Here is a 5663-nt window from a genome sequence, read left to right as displayed (position 1 = left end):
TGTCAATGCGACCGTCGCTCATGCACCGCAGATAACGACGGCCACGGCGTCGCCACTGGCCTGGATGGTTCCGCCATGCCCACGCCCAGCTTCGGCGGACCGTCGTTCTATCTGGCGTTCGTAGGACAAGTGTCGTAGGGTTCACCCGCCGTTGAGCCGGCTTCCGTGGTTGGCGTCCAGGGGCGCGACATCTGATCCTGACGTGGGGTGGACGTCGGCACCCTGGTACCGCGGCGATGCTGCCGTGCATGGGTCGGCAGCCCGCGAATGTGACGCGCGACGTACCAGTCACTGTCGAATCTAGATATGCTCGGGGTGTGATGTCGCCTTCCGTCGCCTTCGCCGGTTTCTAAGGGCTTCAAGAGAAGCGTAGAGCACAAGTTCTTGCCACGTCAGACTATTCGGCACACGACCAGGCGATCGGCCAAGGCAGGGACTGGCTCGCAAATTTCTATAAATGGAATGAATGAATGACATACTTTATGAGCACTCAAAAACCAGGTAGTTACTTACACAACCATATTACCACAGCAATAACAGGAATGATATATCCGACCGGACGAATCGAACCGGACCGAATCGAACCGGACGAATCGACCGGACGGACGTAGCCGACCCACCGACCGGACCGCCATGACGCGCCTCAAGCGTCCTCCAAGAATGATATCAAGGATTCGCGCGCGCACTTTTCTCCGGGCTCGGAAGTAGGATGGCAAGTAACACTACACTAAATTGCCAACAATTATAAACCTAGCTGGGGCATATCATTGGTCAAACGTCGCACACACAAATTTACGCACTTCAACATCGCCTATCGAAACGATCACTTTTCTACGAAATCCCAGACTTGAACAACAGAAGCCTAAACAAAAGAGCAGGAATAGCCGACCGAACGACCCGACGGGTGTCGTGGAGATGTGCTGAGTTGAGGAAACGGTTATTGCCGGCTACACAACCCGAAGCAAATGAAGAACGGCGGCGCCTACAGTTGTAGGGGAAACGGTTTTTGTCTGGCCGGCTACCACCCAGCAAACGAAGACGGCGGCGCCTACAGTATGCCTACTCCTCTAAACAGCACTGGTTGTGGGGTGCATCCGTCCCTCTTATCCTCTATCTCGCCTCATCCTGCATCCTTCGCGACACCCGCTTGTCCGGACGGGATGCGTGCGTCAGCCCACGAGTGGGCCGAGAGCCCCGTGAGAGGGGGACCCCGTCCGGGTACCCACGCATGCGCGTGGGGTAAAGCTCGGCGGTTTGGCCCCCTAGGCGCATGCACGTCTGTCCCATCGTTAACCATTTTCCTTCATCCCATAGTCCTGAAATGATCATGTCTGGTCGAAAGGGCTCTAATCCAAAAAGCCAAAAAACCAAACTGTTATGGTGATTTTTTGCGATTGGTGTGCCTTTGCAGGTGCGGGTTGTGCAGCTTCGCCTGGTAATGAAGACACACATGTCGGTAGGTGGCCAACAGAATCCAAACCAGCTCGGTTGGGTGGTTTTTCAAACCGAACTGAGTTTCCAGGAGGTGGGGGCCGGGATCTCACACGACATTCGTACCGATGCAGCAAACCACCACACTGTCCAACACCCCCCAGGGCACTGCAGGAGAGCCGCGTCCAGCTGAACATGTAGTGGCGGTGCTCCTCAGTGCTCATGACAGCCTTCTGACTGTTTCTGCTGAGGAATTGATCAGCCCACCGCAGTTTTTCAGTCGCAAACGGTGACTTAAGGATGCGGGATTGTCGAACTGTTGGCGGCTTACCAGGCCTTCTTGGCAGTCCTTCTTCGCCACTATTTGTTGTTGACATCATTGCTTGTGGCTGAAAGCAGGACAAAATACTGCACGCAACACCAAGACAGTAGCTTCACTGCATGTCACTTAAAACTTCTGCCCATGTCCAGTCTACCAATGTCTAGGGAAATAATTTGCAGCGTGGTTAACCAAACTGTCCCCAAATGATTTGGACATAATTCCAGGACTCATAAAACCATGTTCAAAGTAATGAAAAGAAACATTTAAACCTACGAGCAATTAAGGTAGTAGTAATAGGCTTATTCTTCGGAGAAAAATGAGAGAATGAAGATATAGATGCGCTGATGTCTCATATGCGTATTTTAATGTGCATAATGTGCATAATGGTGACGATGGTAAACGGTGGCGTAATGTGCATAATCCTAGTCTATCTGGGTGTCGGAAGGTAGCAGCGTCGGCAAATAGTTCAAACTAAATATAGCCTTCATGGCGTCTGGACCAGTTTCTGATTCCTGGGAATAATCAGTGCTTGGAGGATCAGATTTCACTTTGCAATGACAGTTCTCTTCTGTCAGTCACGCTAATAAGCACAAAAACAACAAATATCAACTTAAGAAAACTCAGTCATTCGATGTAGTAATGCATTATTCAAAGAATCAAAGGCACACCATGACAAACTTTTGCACAAATGGGCACCTATCATAAGCTTTTGGGAGTGCACTGGCCAATATGTATTAGCAACATACACAACCACCAGTACTCCTACCGCGATTTTTGCACAGCAATAAACGCACCGTGCCTACATCAGTATCAGACAATGAAACAATGCCAGCATTGTGACACAGCATTGAATGCACCGCTTGTTACAAACACAAAGAGTAGATAATCAAAATTATATGTGACTGGCCACGTAAAGAGATGCACCATCCAGGAACCAGCAGGAAGCTATTTTAGCAGAAATCAGTAATTGCAATATCCCAAACGTGTAAGGTTAAACACAAGAAGTGGTGCAGGTCAGTTAAGAAGTTGAAAGAGGTCATCGATGAATGAAAAATCTGGGAGCACTGACCTTAACTAGAGGATAAATGTTTCCTTCAAAGGGGACCATGTGCCCTGATGCGCGGCGCTTCCGTCACCACCAATAAACAACAGCACGAAAAGCCCAAATCCATAGCCATTTGCGGTATATCGTGGCACGCAGAGACCATGTTACCACGCAACATATTCAACAAAAGCCACAAAACGACGAAGTAGTTACCACCAGCACAAATACCAACGCCTCCAACGTAACACGTAACCTGCACATACGGTTCAGTGTCTTTACCAAGATGTCGATGGCTTTCACGTCCTGAAGGACAACTGTTGTCCTATCTAGCCCTTTATATCTTGCTTCATTCGTGTCTACGAACGTACACAACCTCTGAGTAAATGTAAAACAATGGTAAGCGTATTTTCCTTGCCGGGCAACAAACTTGATTCTATTCTAATTAATTTTCAGATAGGTTTCTGAGCCATTACAACCTACTTAGGGTGCATTCTGATAAAAGTATGTTGGCTTTATTTCTTTAACGCAACGATGAGGCAGATTTTTTTATCGGCCCATTTTCTACAATTATTGCGCATTACCATTGCGCTTCTCGCGGCACGTTTTGTTTATAAAAATCGCTCCCGACGACGGGGGATTTTCGTGGAGGAGAATTGTTTCGCTCCGAGATTTGTAAAACTCGGAGGAGGAAAATCTGAACCAAATTTCATCCTTTGGCGGAATTTGTTTTATAAAACTGGCCTCTGATAATATTTTTTCATGACTATGAATGTCTATCGACCTGTTCTTAAGATGACAAGAAAAACGTCAGTTGATTAAGTCCATCCAGCGAAGCCTGTGTTTTTGGGTCGGTTCGGTGCTATCCATTTTATATCACCTTAGGCAGAACGGACATTGACAAAACGAATGTCGGAATAAGTCAAGTTGTGAGAGATACCGCTGTTATTTTATGTGTCATGGCACGAGCTCTCTGGCTCGTTTCGAAGCTCCTGTTGTGAAAGCTTGCTGTCGCCTGTCTTTGAAGCTGTTGAGGGCTTATTGGGTTGGAACGGGGCTTCCATGGCAGTGACCGGCAAGACAAGACTTATTGGTAGACATAATTCGAGGTAAACAAACTATAATTTCAGTAGATCTGATGCTGCTGTGGTGCAGCGGCATTTTTCCACTGCTGCGGACATTCCTCTAACCAGCCTTGGGTGAAAATTTTTTTAAGTGCTAGAAGTGGATGTTTGAGTCATAGGCGTAGAACCATTTAAAAAAAGTGTGGGGGCAGACTTAGGGCTTACTTCAGGAACTTTTCTGTTTTTTAGAAAGCAAGCCTGATGACCTGGGGAGGGGGTGTAGAGGTGGAGGTTGTTACAGCTCTTTATTCAGATGTCATGGCCGCTATGTGCTAGATATGCATCTAGAGCTGTTTCTCACTAGTGCACAATCTTGCCTATTCGACTCATCCATGTTATTCGGCAAATAAGGCTATCCAGCTTTCAAGGATGACTGGTCCATCTCAACATTGTCTTTCCTGGGGAGGCAAAATTCCATGAATTTTGGTCTGGGTTATTCAGACATTAAGTACATCACGAAGGTAGATTGCAGATGCATATGTCTGAACGAAATTTGAGGATGAAAATTTGTGGTTGATCGAGTGGTCAACAATGTGTATTAACACGGCCAAGCCATGTTTGTCTGGAAATATTAACATTCGGTCAGAATCGGTTAGTGATACAATTTATGTAACGTGGGTTGTTAAACATGCGCGCTCGCAAATCTTTGCAACAAAAACGTCCACACGAGGGTACGACTCTGGCGTTGCAGTCTCCACGGTCCTCGCAACAGTCCCAGTGGCTAATTTTTCGCCGTGGTCCACCGGGGGGACGAAAATGATGATTCTTTTGAAATAATTACCTTTCAAGAATTTAAATCGGTTATAATAATAAGAAACTATTGACGTAATTTTGAGTATGCGCGCTCGTAATCTTTGGAAACAAAAACCTCGACGCCAGGCGTTGCAGTGGCCGTAGGCCGCGCGGCGTTGGCCCAGCAGTTTTAATATTAAGCCTTGGCAAACAGGTGTGCAAAAATGATAGCGCTTCGAAAAGAAACACCTTTGAACGCTTCAGGACATCAAATCGTACATCAGAAGGCAGTCTGGGCGCATTATGTCACGTGTGCTATCTAAGACTGATGATAAGAACGGATTAGCCCTCTTAAAGCACCGCGAAGTGGTGCTGGAATCTGGTGTGGAAACTGGGGAGGAGTAAAATAAAAAATCTCAACTGTCATGTTTCTGTAACAACCAATCTGTCAAGAATACAGCAACAAGGCGCCCGCCGTGCTACTCTGCCTTCCCTAACACTGCAAGTTTGGTGGCACTGGCAGTGGGGGACGACGCAGTTTGGTTTTACGGAAGCTGCAAACCCAGGCCATCGTTGTCCATTGCTCGAGGTTGCGGGCGGGCAACTTTTGATTACAAATTCAGAAATCCGTTCCAGAAAATGAGCGTTCTTAGGCAACATGGGGTGACCTTGTTGTCGTTTTAATTCATTTTGCACAATTTACTCAACATAATGAGACCCCTCATTTCCTTCCGGGGCAAAGGGCCCAATAAGCAAAAACAGCAGTGGCATTACCGGTTCCGGTCCAAGGCTGAAGGCCATTCCGTCCGATCACGAAGTGTCTTCTGGCTGTTATTCTGGTGACACGAGGCGAGTTCTCCTGGTCGATCTGGAGGCCATTAGAATGATATATCATATCACATTGTTCCCCATCCACACACGGGAAGCCCTCTGACCCGTGCAGTTTGCTCCAGATCAGCACAGAAACCTGCATTGATGCAACATTCGCTAATCGCCACAAGTGGTCCAATAC

This window comes from Pollicipes pollicipes, unplaced genomic scaffold, assembly GCF_011947565.3.
Source record: "Pollicipes pollicipes isolate AB1234 unplaced genomic scaffold, Ppol_2.1 Scaffold_4219;HRSCAF=4965_pilon_pilon_pilon, whole genome shotgun sequence".
Lineage (NCBI taxonomy): Eukaryota > Metazoa > Arthropoda > Thecostraca > Pollicipedomorpha > Pollicipedidae > Pollicipes > Pollicipes pollicipes.
Note: the sequence above shows the minus strand (reverse complement) of the source record.